Here is a 17,083-nt window from a genome sequence, read left to right as displayed (position 1 = left end):
CTGCCATTCAACCAACTAACAAGTACTCTGGAATACAAAGTCTTCCAGATTAATCCCTCTGTTGAATCATGGTTTCTTTAAACTGACAGTGAAATGAGGAAAAACTGAACCAGATTATTTAAGATAAGCCTTATCGTCTACATTATGCTTAAGAATATGGATCCAGAGAGTGTTTGGATATTATGCCATGTAGCTGAGATTTATATTGTTTTGTCTTTTCATCAGTCTTTTAAGGGTTTGTATGTAAAAGACGTTACCCAGACAAAAAAAAGCAAATGATTAAGTGGTGCAGTGTAGGTTTGTCAATAAAACATACCCTAAGAGAAGTTTACGACATCTAGTGGTCAAATTTGAGATTATATTCATCTTCACCAACAATACCCTTGTTTAAGACTTAGATTCAACTTTATTTATCCCTTGGGATTACTCCTTCAGGGTTACAGTAGCCTATATAGTGTACAAATAGTTAAAGCAAGATGCCATTAAAAATAAAAAAAATGACAGGCACAAAAAAAGAGTTTATATAGTACAAAAAAGCATAAAAAAGAAAAACATGATAATTTCTGGGAATATGTTTCCCTTTGATATAAAATATCTGCACAGTAGAGAGCTAAGGGAATACTACACAGTAGTTGACAGGGTAGCACTGTCACCTTGCAGAAAGGTTCCAGGTTCGATTCCAGGCCCATGCATGCTCAATCTAGCTAAATACATTTCCACAATTGTTTGCATACTCAGACATATGTGCACATTCTTATTTCTTAAATATGAAAAGCAGAGCTTTCAGTCTGTTATTTACCATAACACCAATAACTCTCTTTAGTTCTCCAGGATGCCGATTAGTTCCAATAAGAGGAGGATTAGAGACTAAAATATAGGATACCATCTCTCAGTGAAGAGGAATGTAAATAAAGACTGAGTCCACAATGGAGAAATCCATTTGGGTTTCTTTACAAAAAAAAAAGTGTTTTTTTCATGGGAACAGTAATCCCAAAGAAAAGTTCATAAATTCATTCAGCTGGCCGATTTCATTCTAAGGTTTCCTTCATCTGCCTTCACCTGGCTTCTTTTATCCACCTTTCTATTCCTTGTAATCCAGTAATTTGATACTCTGACCTAGTGAGTCTTTAACATCTACAAAACTCTAAGAGGAAATAAAAGGCTTTATTCATTTTTAAACAAAGGCTCTAAAACTCCTGCATCATCAAAGCTCAAGCACTTCTTTTATTGGGCTGTTTGCAGGTCTACTATCCAGCAGAGACTCTAGGATCTAAAGTAGGGAGGGAAAGCTCTGCCATTCATGTTGGCTCCTCTGGGAAACACTACAGCTGGTTCTTTGTGAGAACAACACTGCCACCTAGAGGGTGTGTTGATGAAACTAAAGAGAACCACAGAGCTTGGCCTCTGCATGATCATGTATCAACAGATGTGCTTGTAAGTTTTCATACCTTCCCATAAAAGAAAGCTTAAATTACATAAAACTAAATAAAATGAATAATAAATAAAACCGTACTAAATAAAACTTTATTCAAATAAAATACTGATTTTGACTTTGTCTTCAACAAAAGAAAACTAAAAAACAAAACTAATAAATTAAGCCAGCATTTAACTGGGAATGGCCATTATGAATTGCTGCTGCTGTAAAGGCTATAAAATCAAAGTTAATGATATCGGTTATATAAACACCAAGGTTTGAGATTGCTTCTTACAGTGATTTGGATTAGACTTTCTTACGTTGCTGAAATTTGTAAAACCAGATGTGTTTGTTCGTCTTCTGTTTATGAGTTAATCTGTCCTGTCTGCACGGTCAGACAGAAAAGTAGGGCTTGTCTAGAATTTGATACCAGGACTTCTCGCACCCAAAGGGGGTCCCTCAATTGGCTTTAAGTTGGAGGGAAGTAGGCTGCTATTAAGCCAGCATTTGATTGGGAAGGGCCTTTATGAATTGCTGCGACTGTAAAGGCTATAAAATCACAGTGACTGAGATCTGCTATATTAACACCAAGGCTGGAGATTGCTTCTTGAAGTGACTTGGATTAGACTTAATTAAGTTGCTGAAATTTGTAAAACCAGCAATAGTTGTTCTGTTTATGAGTTAATCTGTCCTGTCTGCACTTGGATTCATTGTCAAACAGAAAGGAAGGCCTTGTCCAGGATTTGAACCCAGGACCTCTCGCACCCTAAGCGAGAATCATACGCCTAGACCAACAAGCCCTTGGTGAACTGTCAGCTAGGTGGCGCTCTCGAGCAGAACAGATTCAACAGAAATTGCACTTCCCTACAGCCTTTGAATAATGGCTGCTAACACAAGAATGTCAATCGCTGGAAATTATTCACTGGACTGATGCAGGAACATTTGAGGACAGTTAACAACATCAACAAGGACCGCTGCAAGGAAATATTTGGACCACTTCTCAACAGAAAATACAGTATAGAATGGACTTTATGAATAATGAATAACTCTGATTTGATTTTGTTTTTTGTTTTTTTGTGTGTGATTTTTATTTTGTATAGCAAATATGTTCTGTTTTTGGTATATTTTGAATTATGTTGTTAAATTTTTCTTTTAAGTAATTTTTTATAATAAAAGACAAAAAAAATAAAATAATGGCTGCTACTTTTAGGCAATTCACACTTTTGTTAATGCCAGGGGCTCGTTATTCTATAATTATGTTTCAGGGCCTTGTTGTGAGTGGTCCTGGTTAGAAATCCTGGACAAATCGTTGATTTTAATGATAAGCGAGTTTGTGGACTTTTTTCAAAAAGTGAGATGTCTTGGTTTTGTCTTAGCCTTGACATTTGTTGAATTTATATTCCATTCTTAAACACACATGCCAAGACACACAGTAGCAGCCCTTTAAATTTCCCCACTTTCTTTAATGGGGCCTTGGCTGGTCCTTCTCTGGTCCCCTACAATTCATTTTTAAACATCAATATTTGTACCAAAATAATCTTTCTGTCCATAATTTGTGGACATTAACATCTGAAGAGAAGAATCATCACCTGGTCATACCCTGTAATTCAGTGAAAATTTGAGTAAGAGTAAAAAATATATGTTGGAGGGGGTCCCTTCATTGGCTTGAAGTTGGAGGGAAGTGGGCTGCTATTAAGCCAGCAATGTCTGGGAAGGGCCATTATGAATTGTTGCTGCTGTAAAGGCTATAAAAGCACAGAGACAGATCTGCTATATCAAGAGCAAGGTTTGAGATTGCTTCTTGAAGTGAGTTGAATTACACTTTGTTAAGTTGCTGAAATTTGTAAAACCAGCAATAGTTCTTCTGTTTATGAGTTAATCTGTCCTGTCTGCACTTGGATTCATTGTCAAACAGAGAAGAAGGGCTTGTCCGGGATTTGAACCCGGGACCTCTCGCACCCAAAGCGAGAATCATACGCCTAGACCAACAAGCCCTTGGTGAACTGTCAGCTAGGTGGCGCTCTCGAGCAGAACAGATTCAACAGAAATTGCACTTCCCTACAGCCTTTGAATAATGGCTGCTACTTTTAGGCAATTCACACTTTTGTTAATGCCAGGGGCTCGTTATTCTATAATTATGTTTCAGGGCCTTGTTGTGAGTGGTCCTGGTTAGAAATCCTGGACAAATCGTTGATTTTAATGATAAGCGAGTTTGTGGACTTTTTTTCAAAAAGTGAGATGTCTTGGTTTTGTCTTAGCCTTGACATTTGTTGAATTTATATTCCATTCTTAAACACACATGCCAAGACACACAGTAGCAGCCCTTTAAATTTCCCCACTTTCTTTAATGGGGCCTTGGCTGGTCCTTCTCTGGTCCCCTACAATTCATTTTTAAACATCAATATTTGTACCAAAATAATCTTTCTGTCCATAATTTGTGGACATTAACATCTGAAGAGAAGAATCATCACCTGGTCATACCCTGTAATTCAGTGAAAATTTGAGTAAGAGTAAAAAATATATGTTGGAGGGGGTCCCTTCATTGGCTTGAAGTTGGAGGGAAGTGGGCTGCTATTAAGCCAGCAATGTCTGGGAAGGGCCATTATGAATTGTTGCTGCTGTAAAGGCTATAAAAGCACAGAGACAGATCTGCTATATCAAGAGCAAGGTTTGAGATTGCTTCTTGAAGTGAGTTGAATTACACTTTGTTAAGTTGCTGAAATTTGTAAAACCAGCAATAGTTCTTCTGTTTATGAGTTAATCTGTCCTGTCTGCACTTGGATTCATTGTCAAACAGAGAAGAAGGGCTTGTCCGGGATTTGAACCCGGGACCTCTCGCACCCAAAGCGAGAATCATACGCCTAGACCAACAAGCCCTTGGTGAGCTGTCAGCTAGGTGGCGCTCTCGAGCAGAACAGATTCAACAGAAATTGCACTTCCCTACAGCCTTTGAATAATGGCTGCTACTTTTAGGCAATTCACACTTTTGTTAATGCCAGGGGCTCGTTATTCTATAATTATGTTTCAGGGCCTTGTTGTGAGTGGTCCTGGTTAGAAATCCTGGACAAATCGTTGATTTTAATGATAAGCGAGTTTGTGGACTTTTTTCAAAAAGTGAGATGTCTTGGTTTTGTCTTAGCCTTGACATTTGTTGAATTTATATTCCATTCTTAAACACACATGCCAAGACACACAGTAGCAGCCCCTTAAATTTCCCCACTTTCTTTAATGGGGCCTTGGCTGGTCCTTCTCTGGTCCCCTACAATTCATTTTTAAACATCAATATTTGTACCAAAATAATCTTTCTGTCCATAATTTGTGGACATTAACATCTGAAGAGAAGAATCATCACCTGGTCATACCCTGTAATTCAGTGAAAGGGTGGAGTAAGAGTAAAAAATATATGTTGGAGGGGGTCCCTTCATTGGCTTGAAGTTGGAGGGAAGTGGGCTGCTATTAAGCCAGCAATGTCTGGGAAGGGCCATTATGAATTGTTGCTGCTGTAAAGGCTATAAAAGCACAGAGACAGATCTGCTATATCAAGAGCAAGGTTTGAGATTGCTTCTTGAAGTGAGTTGAATTACACTTTAAGTTGCTGAAATTTGTAAAACCAGCAATAGTTCTTCTGTTTATGAGTTAATCTGTCCTGTCTGCACTTGGATTCATTGTCAAACAGAGAGGAAGGGCTTGTCCGGGATTTGAACCCGGGACCTCTCGCACCCAAAGCGAGAATCATACGCCTAGACCAACAAGCCCTTGGTGAACTGTCAGCTAGGTGGCGCTCTCGAGCAGAACAGATTCAACAGAAATTGCACTTCCCTACAGCCTTTGAATAATGGCTGCTACTTTTAGGCAATTCACACTTTTGTTAATGCCAGGGGCTCGTTATTCTATAATTATGTTTCAGGGCCTTGTTGTGAGTGGTCCTGGTTAGAAATCCTGGACAAATCGTTGATTTTAATGATAAGCGAGTTTGTGGACTTTTTTTCAAAAAGTGAGATGTCTTGGTTTTGTCTTAGCCTTGACATTTGTTGAATTTATATTCCATTCTTAAACACACATGCCAAGACACACAGTAGCAGCCCTTTAAATTTCCCCACTTTCTTTAATGGGGCCTTGGCTGGTCCTTCTCTGGTCCCCTACAATTCATTTTTAAACATCAATATTTGTACCAAAATAATCTTTCTGTCCATAATTTGTGGACATTAACATCTGAAGAGAAGAATCATCACCTGGTCATACCCTGTAATTCAGTGAAAATTTGAGTAAGAGTAAAAAATATATGTTGGAGGGGGTCCCTTCATTGGCTTGAAGTTGGAGGGAAGTGGGCTGCTATTAAGCCAGCAATGTCTGGGAAGGGCCATTATGAATTGTTGCTGCTGTAAAGGCTATAAAAGCACAGAGACAGATCTGCTATATCAAGAGCAAGGTTTGAGATTGCTTCTTGAAGTGAGTTGAATTACAGGTGCTGGTCATAAAATTAGAATATCATGAAAAAGTAGATTGATTTCAGTAATTCCATTTAAAAAGTGAAACTTGTATATTATATTCATACATTACATACAAACTCATATATTTCAGATGTTTATTTTGTTTAATTTTGATGATTACAAATGACAACAAATGAAAATCTCAAATTCATCATATCAGAAAATTAGAATATTGTGAAAAGGTTCAAAATTGATGGCCCCTGGTGCCACACTCTAATCAGCTAATTAACTCAAACCACCTGCAAAAGCCTTTAAATGGTCTTTCAGTCTAGTTCTATAGGCTACACAATCATGGGGAAGACTGCTGACTTGACAGTTGTCCAAAAGACGACCATCGACACCTTGCACAAGGAGGGCAAGACACAAAAGGTCATCGCTAAAGAGGCTGGCTGTTCACAGAGCTCAGTGTCCAAGCACATTAATAGAGAGGCGAAGGGAAGGAAAAGATGTGGTCGAAAAAAGTGTACAAGCAAGAGAGATAACCGCACCCTGGAGAGGATTGTGAAACAAAACCCATTCAAAAATGTGGGGGAGATTCACAAAGAGTGGACTGCAGCTGGAGTGAGTGCTTCAAGAACCACCACACACAGACGTATGAAAGACATGGGTTTCTGCTGTCGCATTCCTTGTGTCAAGCCACTCTTGAACCACAGACAGCGTCAGAAGCGTCTTGCCTGGGCTAAAGAGAAACAGGACTGGACTGCTGGTGAGTGGTCCAAAGTCATGTTCTCTGATGAAAGTAAATTTTGCATTTCCTTTGGAAATCAAGGTCCCAGAGTCTGGAGGAAAAGAAGAGAGGCACTTCATCCACGTTGCTTGAAGTCCAGTGTAAAGTTTCCACAGTCAGTGATGGTTTGGGGTGCCATGTCATCTGCTGGTGTTGGTCCATTGTGTTTTCTGAGGTCCAGGGTCAACGCAGCCACATACCAGGAAGTTTTAGAGCACTTCATGCTTCCTGCAGCTGACCAACTTTTTGGAGATGCAGATTTCATTTTCCAACAGGACTTGGCACCTGCACACAGTGCCAAAGCTACCAGTACCTGGTTGAAGGACCATGGTATCCCTGTTCTTAATTGGCCAGCAAACTCTCCTGACCTTAACCCCATAGAAAATCTATGGGGTATTGTGAAGAAGAAGATGCAATACACCAGACCCAACAATTCAGAAGAGCTAAAAGCCACTATTAGAGCAACCTGGGCTATCATAACACCTGAGCAGTGCCACAGACTGATCGACTCCATGCCACGCCGCATTGCTGCAGTAATACAGGCCAAAGGAGGCCCAACTAAATACTGAGTGCTGTACATGCTCATACTTTTCATGTTCATACTTTTCAGTTGGCCAACATTTCTATAAATCCTTTGTTTTTATTGGTCTTCAGTAATATTCTAATTTTCTGATATGATGAATTTGAGATTTTCATTTGTTGTCATTTGTAATCATCAAAATTAAACAAAATAAACATCTGAAATATATGAGTTTGTATGTAATGTATGAATATAATATACAAGTTTCACTTTTTAAATGGAATTACTGAAATCAATCTACTTTTTCATGATATTCTAATTTTATGACCAGCACCTGTACACTTTGTTAAGTTGCTGAAATTTGTAAAACCAGCAATAGTTCTTCTGTTTATGAGTTAATCTGTCCTGTCTGCACTTGGATTCATTGTCAAACAGAGAAGAAGGGCTTGTCCGGGATTTGAACCCGGGACCTCTCACACCCAAAGCGAGAATCATACGCCTAGACCAACAAGCCCTTGGTGAACTGTCAGCTAGGTGGCACTCTCGAGCAGAACAGATTCAACAGAAATTGCACTTCCCTACAGCCTTTGAATAATGGCTGCTACTTTTAGGCAATTCACACTTTTGTTAATGCCAGGGGCTCGTTATTCTATAATTATGTTTCAGGGCCTTGTTGTGAGTGGTCCTGGTTAGAAATCCTGGACAAATCGTTGGTTTTAATGATAAGCGAGTTTGTGGAATTTTTTTCAAAAGTGAGATGTCTTGGTTTTGTCTTAGCCTTGACATTTGTTGAATTTATATTCCATTCTTAAACACACATGCCAAGACACACAGTAGCAGCCCTTTAAATTTCCCCACTTTCTTTAATGGGGCCTTGGCTGGTCCTTCTCTGTTCCCCTACAATTCATTTTTAAACATCAATATTTGTACCAAAATAATCTTTCTGTCCATAATTTGTGGACATTAACATCTGAAGAGAAGAATCATCACCTGGTCATACCCTGTAATTCAGTGAAAGGGTGGAGTAAGAGTAAAAAATATATGTTGGAGGGGGTCCCTTCATTGGCTTGAAGTTGGAGGGAAGTGGGCTGCTATTAAGCCAGCAATGACTGGGAAGGGCCATTATGAATTGTTGCTGCTGTAAAGGCTATACAGGTGCTGGTCATAAAATTAGAATATCATGAAAAAGTAGATTGATTTCAGTAATTCCATTTAAAAAGTGAAACTTGTATATTATATTCATACATTACATACAAACTCATATATTTCAGATGTTTATTTTGTTTAATTTTGATGATTACAAATGACAACAAATGAAAATCTCAAATTCATCATATCAGAAAATTAGAATATTGTGAAAAGGTTCAAAATTGATGGCCCCTGGTACCACACTCTAATCAGCTAATTAACTCAAACCACCTGCAAAAGCCTTTAAATGGTCTTTCAGTCTAGTTCTATAGGCTACACAATCATGGGGAAGACTGCTGACTTGACAGTTGTCCAAAAGACGACCATCGACACCTTGCACAAGGAGGGCAAGACACAAAAGGTCATCGCTAAAGAGGCTGGCTGTTCACAGAGCTCAGTGTCCAAGCACATTAATAGAGAGGCGAAGGGAAGGAAAAGATGTGGTCGAAAAAAGTGTACAAGCAAGAGAGATAACCGCACCCTGGAGAGGATTGTGAAACAAAACCCCTTCAAAAATGTGGGGGAGATTCACAAAGAGTGGACTGCAGCTGGAGTGAGTGCTTCAAGAACCACCACACACAGACGTATGAAAGACATGGGTTTCTGCTGTCGCATTCCTTGTGTCAAGCCACTCTTGAACCACAGACAGCGTCAGAAGCGTCTAAAGAGAAACAGGACTGGACTGCTGGTGAGTGGTCCAAAGTCATGTTCTCTGATGAAAGTAAATTTTGCATTTCCTTTGGAAATCAAGGTCCCAGAGTCTGGAGGAAAAGAAGAGAGGCACTTCATCCACATTGCTTGAAGTCCAGTGTAAAGTTTCCACAGTCAGTGATGGTTTGGGGTGCCATGTCATCTGCTGGTGTTGGTCCATTGTGTTTTCTGAGGTCCAGGGTCAACGCAGCCACATACCAGGAAGTTTTAGAGCACTTCATGCTTCCTGCAGCTGACCAACTTTTTGGAGATGCAGATTTCATTTTCCAACAGGACTTGGCACCTGCACACAGTGCCAAAGCTACCAGTACCTGGTTGAAGGACCATGGTATCCCTGTTCTTAATTGGCCAGCAAACTCTCCTGACCTTAACCCCATAGAAAATCTATGGGGTATTGTGAAGAAGAAGATGCAATACACCAGACCCAACAATTCAGAAGAGCTAAAAGCCACTATTAGAGCAACCTGGGCTATCATAACACCTGAGCAGTGCCACAGACTGATCGACTCCATGCCACGCCGCATTGCTGCAGTAATACAGGCCAAAGGAGGCCCAACTAAATACTGAGTGCTGTACATGCTCATACTTTTCATGTTCATACTTTTCAGTTGGCCAACATTTCTATAAATCCTTTGTTTTTATTGGTCTTCAGTAATATTCTAATTTTCTGATATGATGAATTTGAGATTTTCATTTGTTGTCATTTGTAATCATCAAAATTAAACAAAATAAACATCTGAAATATATGAGTTTGTATGTAATGTATGAATATAATATACAAGTTTCACTTTTTAAATGGAATTACTGAAATCAATCTACTTTTTCATGATATTCTAATTTTATGACCAGCACCTGTAAAAGCACAGAGACAGATCTGCTATATCAAGAGCAAGGTTTAAGATTGCTTCTTGAAGTGAGTTGAATTACACTTTGTTAAGTTGCTGAAATTTGTAAAACCAGCAATAGTTCTTCTGTTTATGAGTTAATCTGTCCTGTCTGCACTTGGATTCATTGTCAAACAGAGAGGAAGGGCTTGTCCGGGATTTGAACCCGGGACCTCTCGCACCCAAAGCGAGAATCATACGCCTAGACCAACAAGCCCTTGGTGAACTGTCAGCTAGGTGGCGCTCTCGAGCAGAACAGATTCAACAGAAATTGCACTTCCCTACAGCCTTTGAATAATGGCTGCTACTTTTAGGCAATTCACACTTTTGTTAATGCCAGGGGCTCGTTATTCTATAATTATGTTTCAGGGCCTTGTTGTGAGTGGTCCTGGTTAGAAATCCTGGACAAATCGTTGATTTTAATGATAAGCGAGTTTGTGGACTTTTTTTCAAAAAGTGAGATGTCTTGGTTTTGTCTTAGCCTTGACATTTGTTGAATTTATATTCCATTCTTAAACACACATGCCAAGACACACAGTAGCAGCCCCTTAAATTTCCCCACTTTCTTTAATGGGGCCTTGGCTGGTCCTTCTCTGGTCCCCTACAATTCATTTTTAAACATCAATATTTGTACCAAAATAATCTTTCTGTCCATAATTTGTGGACATTAACATCTGAAGAGAAGAATCATCACCTGGTCATACCCTGTAATTCAGTGAAAGGGTGGAGTAAGAGTAAAAAATATATGTTGGAGGGGGTCCCTTCATTGGCTTGAAGTTGGAGGGAAGTGGGCTGCTATTAAGCCAGCAATGACTGGGAAGGGCCATTATGAATTGTTGCTGCTGTAAAGGCTATAAAAGCACAGAGACAGATCTGCTATATCAAGAGCAAGGTTTGAGATTGCTTCTTGAAGTGAGTTGAATTACACTTTGTTAAGTTGCTGAAATTTGTAAAACCAGCAATAGTTCTTCTGTTTATGAGTTAATCTGTCCTGTCTGCACTTGGATTCATTGTCAAACAGAGAGGAAGGGCTTGTCCGGGATTTGAACCCGGGACCTCTCGCACCCAAAGCGAGAATCATACGCCTAGACCAACAAGCCCTTGGTGAACTGTCAGCTAGGTGGCGCTCTCGAGCAGAACAGATTCAACAGAAATTGCACTTCCCTACAGCCTTTGAATAATGGCTGCTACTTTTAGGCAATTCACACTTTTGTTAATGCCAGGGGCTCGTTATTCTATAATTATGTTTCAGGGCCTTGTTGTGAGTGGTCCTGGTTAGAAATCCTGGACAAATCGTTGATTTTAATGATAAGCGAGTTTGTGGACTTTTTTCAAAAAGTGAGATGTCTTGGTTTTGTCTTAGCCTTGACATTTGTTGAATTTATATTCCATTCTTAAACACACATGCCAAGACACACAGTAGCAGCCCTTTAAATTTCCCCACTTTCTTTAATGGGGCCTTGGCTGGTCCTTCTCTGGTCCCCTACAATTCATTTTTAAACATCAATATTTGTACCAAAATAATCTTTCTGTCCATAATTTGTGGACATTAACATCTGAAGAGAAGAATCATCACCTGGTCATACCCTGTAATTCAGTGAAAGGGTGGAGTAAGAGTAAAAAATATATGTTGGAGGGGGTCCCTTCATTGGCTTGAAGTTGGAGGGAAGTGGGCTGCTATTAAGCCAGCAATGACTGGGAAGGGCCATTATGAATTGTTGCTGCTGTAAAGGCTATAAAAGCACAGAGACAGATCTGCTATATCAAGAGCAAGGTTTGAGATTGCTTCTTGAAGTGAGTTGAATTACACTTTGTTAAGTTGCTGAAATTTGTAAAACCAGCAATAGTTCTTCTGTTTATGAGTTAATCTGTCCTGTCTGCACTTGGATTCATTGTCAAACAGAGAGGAAGGGCTTGTCCGGGATTTGAACCCGGGACCTCTCGCACCCAAAGCGAGAATCATACGCCTAGACCAACAAGCCCTTGGTGAACTGTCAGCTAGGTGGCGCTCTCGAGCAGAACAGATTCAACAGAAATTGCACTTCCCTACAGCCTTTGAATAATGGCTGCTACTTTTAGGCAATTCACACTTTTGTTAATGCCAGGGGCTCGTTATTCTATAATTATGTTTCAGGGCCTTGTTGTGAGTGGTCCTGGTTAGAAATCCTGGACAAATCGTTGATTTTAATGATAAGCGAGTTTGTGGACTTTCTTCAAAAAGTGAGATGTCTTGGTTTTGTCTTAGCCTTGACATTTGTTGAATTTATATTCCATTCTTAAACACACATGCCAAGACACACAGTAGCAGCCCTTTAAATTTCCCCACTTTCTTTAATGGGGCCTTGGCTGGTCCTTCTCTGGTCCCCTACAATTCATTTTTAAACATCAATATTTGTACCAAAATAATCTTTCTGTCCATAATTTGTGGACATTAACATCTGAAGAGAAGAATCATCACCTGGTCATACCCTGTAATTCAGTGAAAATTTGAGTAAGAGTAAAAAATATATGTTGGAGGGGGTCCCTTCATTGGCTTGAAGTTGGAGGGAAGTGGGCTGCTATTAAGCCAGCAATGTCTGGGAAGGGCCATTATGAATTGTTGCTGCTGTAAAGGCTATAAAAGCACAGAGACAGATCTGCTATATCAAGAGCAAGGTTTGAGATTGCTTCTTGAAGTGAGTTGAATAACACTTTGTTAAGTTGCTGAAATTTGTAAAACCAGCAATAGTTCTTCTGTTTATGAGTTAATCTGTCCTGTCTGCACTTGGATTCATTGTCAAACAGAGAAGAAGGGCTTGTCCGGGATTTGAACCCGGGACCTCTCGCACCCTAAGCGAGAATCATACGCCTAGACCAACAAGCCCTTGGTGAACTGTCAGCTAGGTGGCGCTCTCGAGCAGAACAGATTCAACAGAAATTGCACTTCCCTACAGCCTTTGAATAATAGCTGCTACTTTTAGGCAATTCACACTTTTGTTACTGCCAGGGACTCGTTCTATAATTATGTTTCAGGACCTTGTTGTGAGTGGTCCTGGTTAGAAATCCTGGACAAATCGTTGATTTTAATGCTAAGCGAGTTTGTGGACTTTTTTTCAAAAGGTGAGATGTCTTGGTTTTGTCTTAGCCTTGACATTTGTTGAATTTATATTCCATTCTTAAACACACATGCCAAGACACACAGTAGCAGCCCCTTAAATTTCCCCACTTTCTTTAATGGGGCCTTGGCTGGTCCTTCTCTGGTCCTCTACAATTCATTTTAAACATCAATATTTGTACCAAAATAATCTTTCTGTCCATAATTTGTGGACATTAACATCTGAAGAGAAGAATCGTCACCTGGTCAAACCCTGTAATTCAGTGAAAATTAGAGTAAGAGTAAAAAATATATGTTGGAGGGGGTCCCTTCATTGGCTTGAAGTTGGAGGGAAGTGGGCTGCTATTAAGCCAGCAATGTCTGGGAAGGGCCATTATGAATTGTTGCTGCTGTAAAGGCTATAAAAGCACAGAGACAGATCTGCTATATCAAGAGCAAGGTTTGAGATTGCTTCTTGAAGTGAGTTGAATTAGACTTTGTTTAGTTGCTGAAATTTGTAAAACCAGCAATAGTTCTTCTGGTTATGAGTTAATCTGTCCTGTCTGCACTTGGATTCATTGTCAAACAGAGAAGAAGGGATGGTCCGGGATTTGAAACCGGATCTGGCACCCTAAGCGAGAATCATACGCCTAGACCAACAAGCCCTTGGTGAACTGTCAGCTAGGTGGCGCTCTCGAGCAGAACAGATTCAACAGAAATTGCACTTCCCTACAGCCTTCGAATACTGGCTGCTACTTTTAGGCAGTTCACACTTTTGTTACTGCCAGGGGCTCGTTGTTCTAGAATTATGTTTCAGGGCCTTGTGGTGAGTGGTCCTGGTTAGAAATCCTGGACAAATCATTGATTTTAATGATAAGCGAGTTTGTGGAAACTTTTTGCAAAAAGTGATATGTCTTGGTTTTGTCTTAGCCTTGACATTTGTTTATTTCATATTCCATTCTTAAACACACATGCCTAGACCAACCCAGTCTCATGGGAAAATGTACCCCCACTACGTTGGTCCACACTGCAAAACGTAGTGGAGGTACATTAATGGCCATTTTTTTGTGGTACTGTTACATTTCTTCTGCCTATACGCTTTCTATTGTTTTACGTCCTAGTCACGTGACTTTCAAGATTCCAGCTGGGAGAAGAAAAAAAATATATATATGGCCGACATTCACTCATTTTTTTGTGGAAAGATTAATGACTTGAGTTTGTTTTTGCATTAAAATGAGTTTTGATTACGTTTCTAGTGAGAAATGCATAGTTTGTTGCCAGAATATTTACTCAGGGAATGTACATATTCACTTGCTTGTTCGTTTCTTGAAAAGATTTTTCAAGATAATGTGAAACTGAAACGTTTTGGTATAAACATGGCTGAGATTTCTCTAACTTTTAGTGGGAAAATCAATAATTTCAATCAGTTTCTGCATTTAAATGGGTTTTGATTACATTTATAGCGAGAAGTGTAGGGTTTATTTACATAATATTTACTTAGTGAACATACATAATCACCCGCTTGCTAGTTTTTGCTACGGGTTTTCGGATCTCGTCAGGATTATGTGAAATTGCAACGTTTTGGCTGCTACCCATCGCCTAGCATTTAGCTGCCGCCCCGATTCAACATTGAATTCCTTGTGATTTAACTCCATCTGACGGATCAAACCCTCGCCACTGCGTGCGTTGATTTTCAGATCAATGCATTACGTCGTGGCATACGGGAGAAACTAATTAAACTAGTTTAAAAAAAGGATCATGGGTTAAGATCGGATGTGTTTTATTTGGAAATCTACCGGATCCTTTGTGCATTTAACTTCCTGTTTGGTGCGATCTCATTGATGGATTTTGACCAGATTTTGACCAAAGAGGAACTAAAAAAAACAAAACAATTTAAATACACAACCAGCATATCTGGAATCAGTGACAGAGAGCGACTGGGACCAGAAGTTTATTAATTTCTCCCCATTGATTTCCATTCAAAATGTTTTCGATCCAACCGGGCTCTAGGGAAGGGGCGTGCATACCGCCACCTACTGTTCATGAGTGTGTAGCAACATTGTTTTACATCTATTAAATTCTATTTTTTAATTTTGTATTCTGAAGATAAATAAATAATGCTTTCCTTAATCTATAAATATCTTTTATATTTCCTTTATTTCCCAATAATCCTTTAAGACTCCATTCTTGGCCTGTCCTTTCAACTCTTTTCAATTTCTTCCTTTCAGGTTCATATGTTTTGCAGTTCATCAATACATCTGCATTTTCTATCTCTCCACATCCTTCACATTTATCATTATTTTTCCTCCCTATTAAGTATAAATTGTCATTTAAATAAGTATGACCTACTCTTAATCTGATCATTATTATTTCTTCCCTTCGGTTTCTCTCATTAATATTTCTATTTAATACTGACTTTTGTACTTTATATAACCTTCTTCCTTTTTTATCTTCATTCCACCTTTTTTGCCATTTTTCAATTTCTTTCCTCTTAATAAATGATTTTCCTTCCCCTTTCCCTAAAGGAATTGTAATTGTTATTGCCTCCTCTAAAGCCCTTTTTGCTAAATCAATGCCACTCCTGTATAATCTAAATAAACTGTGCTGAATTTCTAATACTAAATCTTTCCTATTATTTCCTTCTCCCTGAATACTTTCTAAAACTGCGTTGGAATCCGTGCATACCACCATACCCTGTCTGCTCTGACCTCCTCAACCCATTGAAAACTGAGTATAACTGCCACTGTCTCTGCTGTGAAAACAGATAGTTTATCTGAAATTCTTTTAGAATCGTGTATTTTGAACTCTGGTACATTTTCCCATGAGACTGGGTTGCCTAGACACATAGTAGCAGCCACTCAAATTTCCCCACTTTCTTTAATGGGGCCTTGGCTGGTCCTTCTCTGGTCCCCTACAATTTATTTTTAAACATCAATATTTGTACCAAAATAATCTTTCTGTCCATAATTTGTAGACATTAACATCTGAAGAGAAGAATCATCACCTGGTCATACCCTGTAATTCAGTGAAAGGATGGAGTAAGAGTAAAAAATATATGTTGGAGGGGGTCCCTCCATTGGCTTGAAGTTGGAGGGAAGTGGGCTGCTATTAAGCCAGAATTTGACTAGGAAGGGCCATTATGAATTGCTGCTACCGTAAAGGCTAGAAAATCACAATGAGTGAGATGTGCTATATTAACACCAAGGTTTGAGATTGCTTCTTGAAGTGACTTGGATTAGACTTTGTTAAGTTGCTGAAATTTGCAAGACCAGCAATAGTTCTTCTGTTTATGAGTTAATCTGCCCTGTCTGCACTTGGATTCATTGTCAAACAGAAAGGAAGGGCTTGTCTGGGATTTGAACCCGGGACCTCTCGCACCCGAAGCGAGAATCATACGCCTAGACCAACAAGCCCTTGGTCATCTCTCAGCTAAGTGGCGCTCTCGAGAGGAACGGATTCGACAGAAATTGCACTTCCCTACAGCCTTCGAATACTGGCTGCTACTTTTAGGCAGTTCACACTTTTGTTACTGCCAGGGGCTCGTTTTTCTAGAATTATGTTTCAGGGCCTTGTTGTGAGTGGTCCTGCTTAGAAATCCTGGACAAATCATTGATTTTAATGATAAGCGAGTTTGTGGACTTTTTTATCAAAAAGTGAGATGTCTTGGTTTTGTCTTAGCCTTGACATTTGTTTAATTTATATTCCATTCTTAAACACACATGCCAAGACACACAGTAGCAGCCACTCAAATTTCCCCACTTTCTTTAATTCGGCCTTGGCTGGTTCTTCGCTGGTCCCCTACAATTCATTTTTATACATCAATGCTTGTACCAAAATATTCTTTCTGTCCATAATTTGTGGACATTAACATCTGAAGAGAAGAATCATCACCTGGTCATACCCTGTAATTCAGTGAAAAGATGGAGTAACAGTAAAAATATATATGTTGGAGGGGGTCCCTCCATTGGTTTGAAGTTGGAGGGAAGTGGGCTGCTATTAAGCCAGCATTTGACTAGGAAGGGCCATTATGAATTGCTGCTACCGAAAAGGCTATAAAATCACAATGAGTGAGATGT

The 17,083-nt window shown here is 39.4% G+C and overlaps 8 non-coding genes across 8 annotated transcripts; all 8 read right to left on the bottom strand.

The window, feature by feature from the left end:
- Positions 1 to 3,336: 3,336 nt before the first annotated feature.
- Positions 3,337 to 3,408, bottom strand: trnap-ugg. The gene has a single exon. It is a non-coding gene; the product is annotated as a tRNA-Pro (tRNA).
- An 810-nt stretch (positions 3,409 to 4,218) lies between these two features.
- Positions 4,219 to 4,290, bottom strand: trnap-ugg. The gene has a single exon. It is a non-coding gene; the product is annotated as a tRNA-Pro (tRNA).
- Positions 4,291 to 5,097: 807 nt separating this feature from the next.
- Positions 5,098 to 5,169, bottom strand: trnap-ugg. Its single transcript has one exon. It is a non-coding gene; the product is annotated as a tRNA-Pro (tRNA).
- Positions 5,170 to 7,593: 2,424 nt separating this feature from the next.
- Positions 7,594 to 7,665, bottom strand: trnap-ugg. The gene has a single exon. It is a non-coding gene; the product is annotated as a tRNA-Pro (tRNA).
- A 2,414-nt stretch (positions 7,666 to 10,079) lies between these two features.
- On the bottom strand, positions 10,080 to 10,151 carry trnap-ugg. Its single transcript has one exon. It is a non-coding gene; the product is annotated as a tRNA-Pro (tRNA).
- An 811-nt stretch (positions 10,152 to 10,962) lies between these two features.
- trnap-ugg lies at positions 10,963 to 11,034 on the bottom strand. The gene has a single exon. It is a non-coding gene; the product is annotated as a tRNA-Pro (tRNA).
- An 810-nt stretch (positions 11,035 to 11,844) lies between these two features.
- Positions 11,845 to 11,916, bottom strand: trnap-ugg. Its single transcript has one exon. It is a non-coding gene; the product is annotated as a tRNA-Pro (tRNA).
- Positions 11,917 to 12,725: 809 nt separating this feature from the next.
- On the bottom strand, positions 12,726 to 12,797 carry trnap-agg. The gene has a single exon. It is a non-coding gene; the product is annotated as a tRNA-Pro (tRNA).
- Positions 12,798 to 17,083: the final 4,286 nt, after the last annotated feature.

This window comes from Cyprinodon tularosa, unplaced genomic scaffold (genome assembly GCF_016077235.1).
Source record: "Cyprinodon tularosa strain WSP-4 unplaced genomic scaffold, ASM1607723v1 ctg370, whole genome shotgun sequence".
NCBI lineage: Eukaryota > Metazoa > Chordata > Actinopteri > Cyprinodontiformes > Cyprinodontidae > Cyprinodon > Cyprinodon tularosa.
The sequence above is the reverse complement of the archived record's forward strand: the minus strand, read 5'-3'. Positions and strand labels throughout refer to the sequence as shown.